Source organism: Poecilia reticulata, linkage group LG16 (assembly GCF_000633615.1).
Source record: "Poecilia reticulata strain Guanapo linkage group LG16, Guppy_female_1.0+MT, whole genome shotgun sequence".
In the NCBI taxonomy this organism is placed as follows: domain Eukaryota; kingdom Metazoa; phylum Chordata; class Actinopteri; order Cyprinodontiformes; family Poeciliidae; genus Poecilia; species Poecilia reticulata.
The window spans coordinates 4,427,147-4,440,776 of record NC_024346.1 but is presented as its reverse complement, the minus strand read 5'-3'; the positions used below and the strand labels follow the sequence as shown (position 1 = coordinate 4,440,776).

At 39.7% G+C, this 13,630-nt stretch overlaps 1 protein-coding gene across 3 annotated transcripts in view; it reads right to left on the bottom strand.

Annotated features, from left to right (window-relative positions):
* The window catches only part of sema6cb (semaphorin 6Cb), a 163,364-nt gene extending 149,970 nt beyond the window's left edge, over positions 1–13,394 (bottom strand). For all 3 annotated transcript variants that reach the window (XM_008430890.2, XM_008430892.2, XM_008430893.2), the window contains exon 1: positions 13,177–13,394. The gene's annotated coding sequence lies outside the window, so the exon portion shown is untranslated. The remainder of the gene's footprint in view (positions 1–13,176) is intronic.
* Positions 13,395–13,630: the final 236 nt, after the last annotated feature.

The window sequence follows — 13,630 nt, the reverse complement described above, 5'->3', positions numbered from 1 at the left end:
TATATATATATATTACAGAGCAGAAACAAGATTTAAAACAACTTACAGGCTTTTAGGCTACTGATCAAGCTTAAACTTAATGTATCTGTAGTGAAAAATTAACATCTAAAGAAAACATCTAAAGAAGATACCAAGTTCTGGGAAAAACCCAATAAATGGATATTACATATTAAACTGAGGATTCTGTGTAAAGTATAGATCAGTGTTGCTCCAAAGGATCATGTGAAAGCTGCTCACATTCACTCAGCTGATATTGAAAAGATCCATTCTTCTCCTTTCAGTTCTCTAAACCATGTTTCTAGACGAAAATCCCAGCTTAGTTCTTCTCAGATACTTTATCCAATACATACTGAGGGATAACCAACAAAAAATGTTCATTGAATATTTGTGATTTTTAATTATGACTGCTGTATAGTTACCTCATGAGTCCCATTTCGATTCCTTTGAACTGCGCTAATGGAATGATTGATATAATAGTCATTGGCCAGCCTGGCCTTGTGTTTAAACAAGTAATAAATCCTCTAGAGGAACTTTGTAGTGTAGCCTCTTCTGTCTCCCACCAAATGACAAACAGACCCAACTCATGCCCTCTCTCCACTCAGCTGTCTGTTAAGCGAAAACATGTGGTCTGGTATCTTGTTTCAGGCAAAGTGAAAACACACACCCGCTGAGGTATACAGTGGAGCAGAAAAGTCAAACAAGTTGTGACCAGGAGCGTTTCCTCTGTCTTTGTGCAAAACTCCCTTATTCCACGTCTCCACAGGGGGCGAGCATTAGAGGTTTGACTCCCCCCACCCCCACTGTCCCACCCTGATGCAGGCTGCAGAAAAATCAATCAGCATTCAGGTCATGCCACCACCCTTAACACAAGACCTCTGAACCCAGCGGGGATCTCCTTGGAGGGAGGGATAGGGATTTGTCTGTTGTGCCAGTGTCTGCTCCGTGTCCGACACCAACAAAGTTCTCGTGTTGAGTGGAGGAGCGCAGCCTGACCCTGTCCACCTACGACACAATAAATCCAGCTGAGGAGTTCAAGGTGGGCTGACCTGTAGCCGACCCCGTCTCTGGAAAAATGGCTACAAGCTACAAGCGGAGACATTTCTTGCCGCCGTTTTTTTTTTTTGGCTCAAGGGAAAAAGGCAGGATGTGCTCAGGTTTTGTGGGCATCGTCAATGTGCAAATGAATACATTTACTCATTCAAGTTTCAATTCCCATCCAAACTGTTGGGAAGCCTTCTTTCCATCATGGAAACTGGATGGGGGGCAGAATTAGCATAGGATAATTACACTGGGGAAAGATCCAGGCTCCAAGGAGCAAGACATAACCTGTAATTTGCCATTGTGCTCCCTATGCAATTGACACTCATTCTATGACACTGGAGATAAATGTCGGAATTCAGGCTGTTAGTTTAACCGATAGTGCATTCGGAATGATAATAACCAGGGTCTTGAACATGTTCAATCTGATGAGCAGTCCAGCAACAGCTCTCCACCACTTTTTCAACCCTCTTTGGGGTATTATCATGCTAATCTAAAGAAGAACCCAGAAAAAAAGTAAGTTTCTGTGAAAGAGGATATTTAATGAGAAGCAAGGTCCTCTGAAACTCTGAGGACACAAAAGGGGGTATTTTCAACCAGCTGTGCCTGAGCAAAGCAGGGTGACAAATGGACACAGACATTACGCTGGGCGCTTAATTAAAAGAACATAGCCTAATTAAAAAGATCTTCCTGCTGAATAGACCGCCTCAGTTCAGTAAGCGACCTGTGTCTCCTGCACATGTCGGGCACAGACCAGTTAGTCCGTTTGTACTCTTTGACACATTTCATTTTCACATCAGAAGGGTGGAAGCGGTAAACACTAAAGTGGATCATGTTGTAGGAAGAGCAGCAGATCATTGTGGGGATGCTGGTTTAAGTTCATAGACTGATGGTTTCCTTTGAACAGTCAATGACATTTTTATGACATCAAATCCACTAAAAAGCAAAACAACATCCACTCACACTGCGTCAGTATCACATGTTCCACATTAGTATTGTAATTGTGCCCCACTTATTAACTCACTCAGACTTTGGACACTGCATTATCTCCCAGCCATTTCTCTTAACAAATATTTTCTCTCCAGCAGAAAAAGCATAGGGTTAACAAAGTTAAAAAGTTTGTGTTTTAGCAGAGCTTTTTCATTTAATTTAAAACATAATTCTGTCTCAACACAGGTGATTTAAACAAACTCACATTTTGCTACTTGAACCAGTGTTTTCATCTGAAGCCGTTTGTTAAAGATATAAACCAATATCAGAAAGTTTGATTCCCCAGTTTTTAATTTGGCAATAATTCAATAAAGTTACAGGTAATAGAAAGAACAAGGTTCTTTTTCATAATCTATTCACCTTTGTTTATTACTTCACAATCACTAGCATTTCAGCTGCTCTCTACATAGCAGGAGGCAGGAGTAGGTCCACATAACAAAGGCAGACAGTGAGTAGCACTGAAAAATCACTTTAAATTGTAAATTTCAAGGGAAAACCTAGAACTTCTCAATTAAGTACATTTTTTTAGGGGTTTAAAAAGCTGAAGCAAATTGAAAAGAATGAAAGCACTTCAGTTTGACGATAAAGAGGACCGGATGCATGTTTCACTGCAAACTCAAGCACCATGCATTACATAAGGGGTTATGAGTCAGAATAATAAATAACACAACCATAAAATATATTTATTTCTGATAAATGACGTCAGATGTTAGCAAAGTCTTCTACATTTTCTTATTTTCCCTAATTTTACTGACTAGAGCTGTGCCTCTGTGTTAATGAACTCACAATTATTTTAGTTTATCTCCAATTCTACCACATTTTACATTCCACATGCTCAAGCTTAATACATGAATAATATGTGCATTATTTTTATTTATTCACGTTGTGCTGCGTTAGCACCTAAGATGTATAATTCAAAGCATAAAGTGCACAACTTTGTTTACATTTCTTTGTGTGCTATGTAAAAGAGGTTTGTTGTAAAAAGAAGGGCTATGGTGTCGATGTTAATGCACTATACAATGATCTGACAACTTTAATTTATTTGTTAGTTTAATTGTTTAAATTTGGCCTATGAATTTTATTCCTGACATAAAAAAATGAACTTGACAGATACCCAACACTTAATTAATCTACCTCAACTTTTTTTGTTTTTAATAAAACTCAGTTATCCAGAACCCAATTTAAATTTACAGGTGTTGGTGAAGAAATAAAAATAAAACGGCTTTTATTTGCATTAAATTAAATCTCCACACTTACAGCTTTGCACTGTGTGTGAGTGGGAGTGTGTGTCAAAATCTGAATTGTTGTAATCTGTGCTACATAGTGCACAATGTGGACAATCCTTCAGCTCTTTGAACATATCTGAGTGCACTCTGCCAGCTAAAATGTGGCCCTATGAGTGGATCTCTATAGCCTATTCCACACTGAAAATTACATCAGTCAGAGACCATGGTGAACTGACAAGAGAGATAGTGGTTTGCAAATATTAGTTATGCCTGCAGAACAAAATGTTGAATTAAAAAAAATGACCAACAAAGTGAGCTTTTATAAATTTCCTATTTCAAAGATCTCACTAGTACATCATGTTCAAGACTTCTGGTCAAACGCTGAAAGCATATAAAGAAATAACTGTTCTAGCAAAAAAAAAAAAAAAAAAGTTTTAAGGGTTTGGATCAGGCAGGACTTTAGAGCCTTAAAAACATAAATCACACAAGGAGCAAAAGTAAACTATGACATCTAGTTGGACCGGGGTTTTAATTTGCAGTAGGCTGACAGGACGCTGTTTTCACATCAAGAGGATATCAAACTAAATCTTGATGACAAACTTAAGAAAAAGTAGAATACAGGAACCAACCAAAAAAGATGTTTAGAGGTTAAATGACGTAGATGTAAAACTGGGTTTTAAAAACAGCAGTCAAGAAAATAACTGCAAAAAAAATATCCTGCAGAAAAGTTTTTAAAAATTAGCCTCAAACTATAAACTCCTGTGAACCGTCTTTCTGTCCAAGTCTTTAAACTGGACTTTGACATTTTATTCTCCTGGTACCTGAAGCCACAGGTCGACACTAATGCACAAGGTTTCGCTGGAGGGCTACTGTCAGTCTAAGACATGGCCAGAGTGTGAATGTGTGTTTGCACCCTCATTCTTGTCACATTCTCCCATCATTCACTTGTGACTTTAAAGCAATAGCATGGTCTGGGTTTTTGTTTATACACGGATGGTATTCTTCCTGCCAATCACCAGAAACTAACCCCTCAGGGACAGATTAAGGGAAGTGGGAGAATGTAGGAGGCAATGAGGAGGGAAAGATCAAACCGGAGGAAAAAAAGAAAGAAGAAAAGTAGCTCCATACCCTGGAAAATGCAGTCATCTTGCGTGACTTAACAAGATGTGTTTTGTTGTGTTTATTCATCTTCTCTGTATGAAAACAAGCTTCCACCCTCACAGTAAATTAATGATCATGTTTTGTTGCATGAAGCAGCCATCCACATCACTGCAGGAGCACGCAGACAAACACACTTATGTTGAATTATCTGCAATTACTCTGAACCTGTTCAAATGTTTGGAGCTTCACAGTTTGACTCCAATTCAGTTTCATGAAAAACAACTTGACCAATGTCACCGTCAGTTGTTATCCAACCTTTAGTAACATTGTTTCCCCATTACGTTCCGTAAAAACATTCACCAGAAACCACATTTCCATGAAAACAACCATCACTAGTATTTTGAGAATTAGCTTTAGCACAAGATTTGCAACTTTAGACATTAGGATAGTACCTTGAAATGTCACCACTGAATTGAATTATTCTACCCAGGTTATAGATCAAATAAAAAAAAAAGTGTATGAATTGTGAATCCATCAACATGTGTATCACCCAGTGAGCTGAAAGCTAAGAAATTGCCAAAGTTTTAGTTTCAGTTCAAAAGTCTTTACCATAAGCAGATTGTTTTCCATTTTAAAAATGTTGGTTTTGTTTCTCTTCCTCTGTGCAGAACAGTTTAAAAACTCTCCTGGTGCAATATGAGGAGCTAATTTTAACTGACTTCAAGAAAGCAATCTCCCCCCACACACATCCACACGCATAGCTGCAGGGGTGAGTCAACACTTGGTTAATAAACCTATACACACACACACACACATTACTGGAACTTGAAGAGTTTCAGAGTACATGAGAAGAGGAGGGGATGGTATGTTTTACTCACATTGGACCACTGCCCAGTTTGGATTCTTATGACATTAACTGAACCCCACCCCTGCCCCCGATAGCCCCACTAAAGACTGTTTTAAAAATAGCCTCAGTTTGATGGAAACCAGCCTGTAGTTCTGGGAAATGGAGGAAAATGACCACAGCATGTGTAGGAGTGTAGACTTATCTAGTAGACAGGGTCCAAATCAAATATTTGCTGCACATATGGTGAACACTGAAATGTACACCAATAATAGCATGCAAGATTTTATTTTAATTGCCAATTGAAAAAAAAAAATAGAAAAAAACCTGACGTAAGCAGGTTTAAAAAAAAGCTTCATAAATTAACTTTCATTTCTGAGTGTAACATGTTCTAGGAGAGATCAAAATCTCCTTTTGAGAATTGCTCTCAGAAAAATTGACCACAATAAAGTCAATAAATTAAAATAAATCTAATGAAACAAAAGGCTGGGAATCATGTCTGAATTTCTACCTGTCGTAAGAATTGGGAGATCAAGTACAGGCATCATGTTACACCGCTTAGAGAGGAGCATTTCATTTTTGAAAAACATCTGAAAACTCTTTGGGAGGGTTGAAGGAGGATCGGGGGTCTGCATACTTAAATTAAAGATATGAATACCTGTCTGTTAAATGTGTAGGCAGCAAGGGTGGGATATAATGGGATCTTACCAGGAGAACCAAGCAGCTTTGAATAAATATGACAAAATAAAAGAAGTCCTTATCTTAGGTTTTTAATTTCCTGCTTCATTTCACCTTTCAGGGCTCTAAAAATTCCCATTTCACAATAATCAACAATAATGCATGGCCATAACTCAGAATTACTTTTATAGTAACAAATCAGCAGACCTGCCCTGCTTTGCATAATAAACCTAAATGCTTTAGACAAGGCAGAAACCAGAAACCTGACAAGAAAATATTACTAAATTGTGCCGCATCACTAGAAAAACATTGTCATCTCACTTTGTTCAGTAAACAGCTAATGATATTTTTATATCAATGTAAATCTATAGCTATTTAGCAAAATGCATAACTTAACTATTTAGGAATTTGTCATACTAATTACTTAGACCTTTATTCACAAGCTCCACCTACAAAAGAATGCTCTTATTCTTGATTCCTGATTTTTTCCAGTAGTTGTGTCTTCATTTCAGTTACCAATAACTTTAAAAAGTATCTAAAAGTATAAGGATTATTTATTTATTAGTTCACGACTTCAGCTTCAAAATCTACAATGAACTTGTTTTAAACCATAATACATTAAATGCTAATCATCACTTGTGATTTGCTTTTTGTTCTCTGTTTACACAGCTAATTAATGAAGTTTTTCTTAAACGGTGTAATCAATGTCTGCATGTACTGTTACTTTTGTCACTAATCAGTGGGTACAACATGTAGAAAAAGTGCAAGATTTTATAAAATCAGTTGGTTTTTATTTAAATCAAAATATTCTCCTTAAAACTGTGTTGTGTCATCAGCTGAATAAAACCAAAGGAGGCAGCAATCATCATAGAAAGAAAAAATAAATATTTTGCTTTTTGGAGTCGTTTCACAAAAAGACAGAATTTAGTTTTTGTCATAATGTTTAGATATTTCAGGAATTAAAAAACTGATGATGAAAGAAGAAAAAGAGGAAGAGGCTCTAATTTTGTCATTATCTTCTGATTGGTGAAGTTAATGCTCCTGGATCCAAGAAGCAGTTTCTTGACAAAACATTCCAAAAATATCTGCATAAACACAACCCTGAAGATAGAAGCTGCTTTCTTATCTTCAAGCTGCACAAAGCAGCAGTTCAGGCATGCAGCCACCTTCCAAGTTTGAAACTACAAATTTCACAGTCTGGCAGGAAAGTTTTAACATCTAATTGAGAGCAAATAAAACAAAAACATTTTTTGATGATGCTTGCAGATGCATCAATCAGGCATTTCTGGCCAATATTTCTGGTTTTATTTTATGTTTGACTTCATGATTTCCATATTAACACAAACTACTCCTCTCACATGTGGGGACCCCCCAAGGATTCGTCTGTAGTCCGCTTCTAATTTCATTTTATTAACTTTTAAAGATCCATCAGATTTCAATCCAGCTGTGCTAATCACTAGAAGATCCATCTCCTCCCTCAAAAAGGTAACATCCCAAAATAATAAAAGCAGAATCAAGACTGAACTGTGATTTTGGTGTGCAGTTTAATCAATTTAATAAACAGGAAAGAAAATTACTTTTTTAATTATCTGATAAATCTGATCAAGGAAAACTGACAATTTAGAATCAATGTCAACTTGATTGGTGCATCACTAGCAATAATCAGTGTGTTCCAACTCATTGCGACATGCAGCATAAAAAAAGCTACGTTAAATGTTCACTCAGAATGCATGCACCAAATAAAAGAGATGGTGAAAACCTGCTGGTGACTCGTAGGTCTCTGCAGCAAAATAACCTCTGGCACAAAGATGGATGGTTACATTTCCTCCAGAAGAAACAGCAGTTTGTTAAGGGGGGGAGGAGGAAGGAGAGTAACTGGGCTGTTGGTACAAAGTTGTGATAGCCACAGCAGCTGAACTGGCAAAGAAAATAACTTCACTAACAGGAAAGAAAACTTCACAAATTGAAAATCCAAGAAAAAGGATCGTTACTGTGCCGCCCACACTGTTTGATTGAGAGCCAATCTCAGTGAAATGAAGCGCAGAAAAACACTCGGCAATAAGGATGGAAATGAGCGCTAAAAAAAGCATGATGCACTGAAACTAATATGCTGTGAAAAAAAGTTGTTAGAAATATACTGTTTTGTTTTTGGGGGTTTTTTTCATACAGTGCTGCTTACATAAAAAGCAAATTCACAAATTAGACATAAGATGAAAATAGCATGCAGAACAAAAGACAAAAGATATAAAAACACTAAAGTTTAGTGCTGACAATGTGAGCCTTTACAGTGTGTAATTGTTATTTATCAGTAATTAAAAATATGTGCTTCAGTTGTATGCAAAAGAACCGATTCTCTAAACTCTTTGTCCTTTTGACACATTATATGCCGTGTGCTACTTTGTGTTGTTCTGGAACAAACAATTCAACAAAAACACATGGACATTTTTTATTTTAATGTGGCAAAGTGTAAAAAAATCCCAGGGAGTGTGGATAGGTTGGAAACGTGATGCGAGCTCCGATCTGGGTTTTCTCTGTTTATTAATTTCACAAGCTAAAAGGAAAACATGGATTCTTTGCTCTGATCTGCAGAGAGAGATGATATTACAGAAACAGTGATGGAATGTTTAGCAATGAACAAAAGCCTCCCAAATATGGTATGACACAACATGAAGTTACTCAAACAGCTGCAGATAACACGTCTTAAACTTCAACTTGTACAGACAACCCTGCTGTGATTCCATCATGAGTAAGACTACTCAATAATTCTCATTGATAAGAGCAGCTGAAGGTAACAGTGATTCAACTTGCTATACAGTAAATGACCTGTGATAAAGAACAAACTGGCTGTTTATACACAACCAGGTTGCAAAAAGCATGTTTAATTAACAGAGAATATCTACAGAACAGATCGTTAGCAGGAATTTATGGATCAAGGCTGTTAATAAACACACCTTTCCTGAGCTCAGATGTTTCCCATCATTAAACTAAGAAGTGGAATGGGATTTTTTTTTCTTGCACTTTAAATTAGCAATTAAATCTGCCGTGATTTCTTAATTGTCCATACATGAGAAAATTATATTTATGCTACACAAAGGAAGATTTTTAGATATAACTTTAAGAAAAAGCTGTATGGGGGAATATTTGTAGTATGGTTACCTTGCAGAACCAAGGTCTTGGGTCTCAGCCCCAGCTGTTGACTCTTTTGTGGAGTTTGCGTGTTCTCCCTCTGCTTGGGGATTTTTTGTCCACATTCTATTTCCTTTTTTGCTCCAAAACCTTACCTGACAAAGTTAGAATGTCACGCTGTAGGTAAGGGTATACCTTGACTCCTGCTCACTGCTCGAGATGGGAAACAGCACCCCAACAAGCCTGCAAGGATTAAGTGGTCCAAACAAGTTGGTGGATTGTTTCAATGCCACCTAGTGCATAGCATGTGCATCTTTTGAAGCCATGACTGAACGCGTGTGAAAGAATGGGTAATCTCTTTAACAGGGACAGCTGACTAGGTAGTATTAAAGACAAAGCCATGAGTCAAGAATGGCTCCAATTTCATGCCAAAACCAGGCATGTCTAAACATTTATATGAGACAAAGGAGAACAGCCACTTTGAAAATTCATGCAGCTTTGCAGCTTTCAATTCTTAAAGGTACTTTTATTGGCCAGGAGCCCCTCTCCGCCATAGAAATATAAATCTTGGGGAATCTGCTGATTTTGCGAGCTTTGGGTTATATGTTCCCCTCTAATTCCTGGACTTCATCCACTGTGCTCCATGAAGCACATAACCAAACAGTTGTGAAGTGTTTCTGCTCACTGCTTGTGGCCTTGGTGGGTTGGCAAGCAAAACCCAAGTCCATGTTTGACAAGGGGTTAATGTTTCAGAAGAACAGCCTGGAAAAAACCACAAAAAGACAGCCAGTCTGGATGGACGGACCAAGGGCTGTCACTTGTCCATTTTGTGGTCCACCACGTCCCGCCTCTTTTTCTATCTCACCCCTCTAGCCTTTCACTGAACTCTGAAGCTTCCCTACCGTAATTTACACGCTCATCAGCTCGACTGTAATTTCCAGTGCAGGAGGAACCCACACCAGGACCACAGGAGGGATAAAGCTACACGCCTGTTTTTGGAATCAAGTGTAATTACAATTCTGCCAAGGCTTTGGATCGCACCAATGGGAGGGATGACTGTCAGTACTGTTTTCACTTTAACTTCCAGCAGTCTGGACCAATAACAGGGAAGCAGATGCAACAAAACTGACACCATCTATTACATCTGTGCCAAAGGCAATCTATAAATGAACTTTAAAAATCAGGCATACTAATACACCTCAGAGACTGAGAGCACCAACTCAGCGAAACAGAAAATGTAACTCCAAGGCAAAGAGGAGAAGTTTCTTCCTCTCAGGTCCAGGAGCACAAAAAAAAAAAAAACATTCAGAAAGAGCAGTGATGGAAGAGCCACATGCCATGCTGCATAAGGTATGAGACTGTGCATTTGTTACACCTGATGCAACATGTTAATGTGATTTCTTACCAGCTGTGGCCTCAACAGGGCCAGACCTTGAGGCCAAGGCCCGGTGGTCTCAGCAGATAGCCCGGACTGGCCTGTGCTGTGTCAGGCTGGGATTATGGATGGCAGGGAGCTTGCAGGGCTGACAGGTAATAATTCACTCCCCAGGGGTCCCACACCCTCCGCTGGTTACAACACAACCAGCCAGGAAAGGGTGGAGGTGCTGAGAGGGGAAAAAAAAAAAACCTTGAAGTGTACATCCCCATAACCCACCCACCTTCTCTCTTTCCTCCCATGCCCTTCAAGAAGCAAGACTCTCCCTGGCAGCACAGTTGCCACGGGTAACCAGCCATTATCAAAATGAAATATGAGGTGTCACAGACCAGTGCCGCGCTCAGGTGCAGGGCCAAACAAAGTCCCATATGTTGTGGATGTGAAGGGGGGCTGGGTTAACTGTTGCTTCCTGAAGCACGGTATTGCACCAACCCATTCTTTAGACATCAACTGTTACGGATGGTGCTCGGAGATATGAGACACTTCAGACAAATCACTGTTGTTAAGGTGGCACGGCAACAGCCTGAAATCTATCATGCAACGCCCTCAAGTTCCTCTGAGCACAGAATAGGGGGAAAAGGAGGATGAGTGCAGCTATTCAGCAACTTCAAGAGCGCCTGGGGAGAAAATGTAAAGTGTCTTCATCCATTGCACTGAAATACAGCGTTTTTTCCTTTTTGACCGATCAAAGCTGCAAAATAAGTTAGAGTGTTCGCTTTATATCCATAGACACGGTTACTGAACACTTCATCTTGACATGAAAATAGTCAAACTGAATGTCCCCCAAGGGCCAGAGCTCTCAGCCTCCGGTTAGAAGCCTATTTCAACCATCATTACCCTGAGGACCATTAGGAGGATGCCATCCGCACATATAGGGTCCGTCATTTCAAACTCAAAGCAAACGATAAAATGGAAATCGGAAATAAAATTACACACTGGGCTAAATGCACCATTAACCACGCTAACTAAGCGACAAACCTATCAGGGCTCGGGGAACGAGGACTGGATGAAAAGAAAGCAATTCTGAGCAGTGATGAGGAATGAATGCAATGCTGGGCACTTGGCACTCTCACATTTATGACCAACTCATTTGTCAGCAGAAACAAATTTTCCCTAATGATTATGTGTATAAGCGGCGGAAAAAACAAACAGGGGCTGCCTTATGCCGAGTGTTGACAACCACCTCAAACGAGGGCTGAATGTAGATGGGTCTGCACTATTCATAGTGCGAGTGGGAGCACAGACAGACCTGCTGGTAGAGAATCGGGCCACACAGGAGCTTCCCACTTGCCCTGCACGGAAGCAGTACTCCTACTTGTCAGCACACCAGCTACATGTCAAATAGAATAACCTGAAACCACACTGCAATACTCTGGAAGCAGCAAAGAGTGCAAAGTCATTGTACAAGTGTGGTAAGAAAACCGCAAGCCATGAGTGCCACCATCCCCTCCCCATCCTGCAAAGTCATTGCAGCAGCTGAGAGGATGGAGACAAAGCTAAACCAAAGAAAGTCACAAGATTTGACCACAGGGACAGCACCTAAACATCTGACCAGATAATCAAAACAAAGGAGCATTTAGAATCTGCAAATAATCCAGCTCAATCAGGGCAAAGTTGAACAGATTTTTTATTTTTATTTTTTTTTAATGCTGGGAAAACTTTTGCAAGGAGAAGACTAGTTTGAGTCAGAAAAATGAGGCAAATATGGGGGGAAAGTAGTCATAACGATTGTTCCTGTTGTGCAGGGTGAGATATATTTACTGTTCAATTGTTCTTAGCCTCAGCTGAAACTAAAAACCCACAGAGGGAGATGAGACACCTAATGCACAACAGGCTGAGACAAATCAAAGACCCGTATTCCTGCAGAGAGCAACTCCGAAGCATCTATTTCAAGGTAAATAACCACCAGCCGCTTCCGAGGAATCTTAGGGGTGGAAAAAAATAGGGGTGAAAAAAATATATTCTAAATCTGTGTGCATTTTAGCGAGATCCAACACAGGCTGATGTTAAACTCTGCGTGCAGAAGCAGAAACCTGTTAGATTAGAACAATGAGCTCATCGCTTCCCCCAGAGACTCTGGCATTGAGACTAAACTGCAGCTGGAGTAAGCATGATTTAAGAGGCAAAATACAGGCGAGGTGGGAGGGAAAGGTTCTCTTTCAATACAATACAAAACACGTATGCAATGATCGCGTCCTGCCAGACTGATTGGTTTACCTCACCTTTTTTATTGTCAGTGCAATGTTTTACACAAGTTAAAGCTTTCTCTTGAGAGCAAGCGGCTGCTTAGATGAAAACTGTGTCCCAGACAAAAGGCCAATCACTGAGATCTAGTTGCAATAACTTGCAGAGACTACTGCTGCGATAGCATGGTGGTCTAAGAAAAATGAATGCAGACACACACACACACACACACAAAAAAAAACAACTCTTACAAAATTATTAAAGAAGATTACAAAAGTCCACCCGACTCCAGCTGGGAGAAGCTTGCATCAATTCAGTAATTCAGTCTGAGCGCAAAGAATGACTGGATCGCTGGTGGAAAAAATAAATAAAGGCTTTAACTTGGCGAGAGTTCAAAAACAATTTAGGATTGTTATGTTGTTTATTAGCAGTAAACATCAGTGGCAAATCTCTTCTGTGCAAAGTTAGAGCATCCTCAGAGTCTTAACGAGCAAAGTCAGCACAGCTGAGACAGCACCGCTCAGTCCGCAACTAGAAAAGCAGGCAGCTCTTACCTTATTGTTTCCACGGCTCTTCCACTGTAGCGAAATGTATCTAGCAGTCTTTCTATAAGGTCGCAGGAACAAGAGCAAGTCGTTTTAAAGAAAAAAAAAAACGAAGAGTTGTTGGTGTAGAAGCTGGTTGTTTTCGGAAAACAGTTAATATTCCCAGAGCGCCAGCGAAGAGAAAAGGCGCCCCACACTGCTGTGACAGGACTGGAGCCAGTCCGACTGGAAATCACAACACCTCGACAGCGGCAGAAGCCACGCCTCCTTGCTTCACCGAGACAAGAGCTCCAACCAATCAGAAAGCGTATTGACAAAGACTCCCTGCTATGATTGGTTGAATGAGCGAACATAAAACCTTAGTCGCGCCCAGCACAGCTCACTTTTCATCCAGATGTTGAATGCCTTAACATCGGTACTATAAACCTGAAAAGCCAATCAGAGCGCAGCACAGGGTAAACAA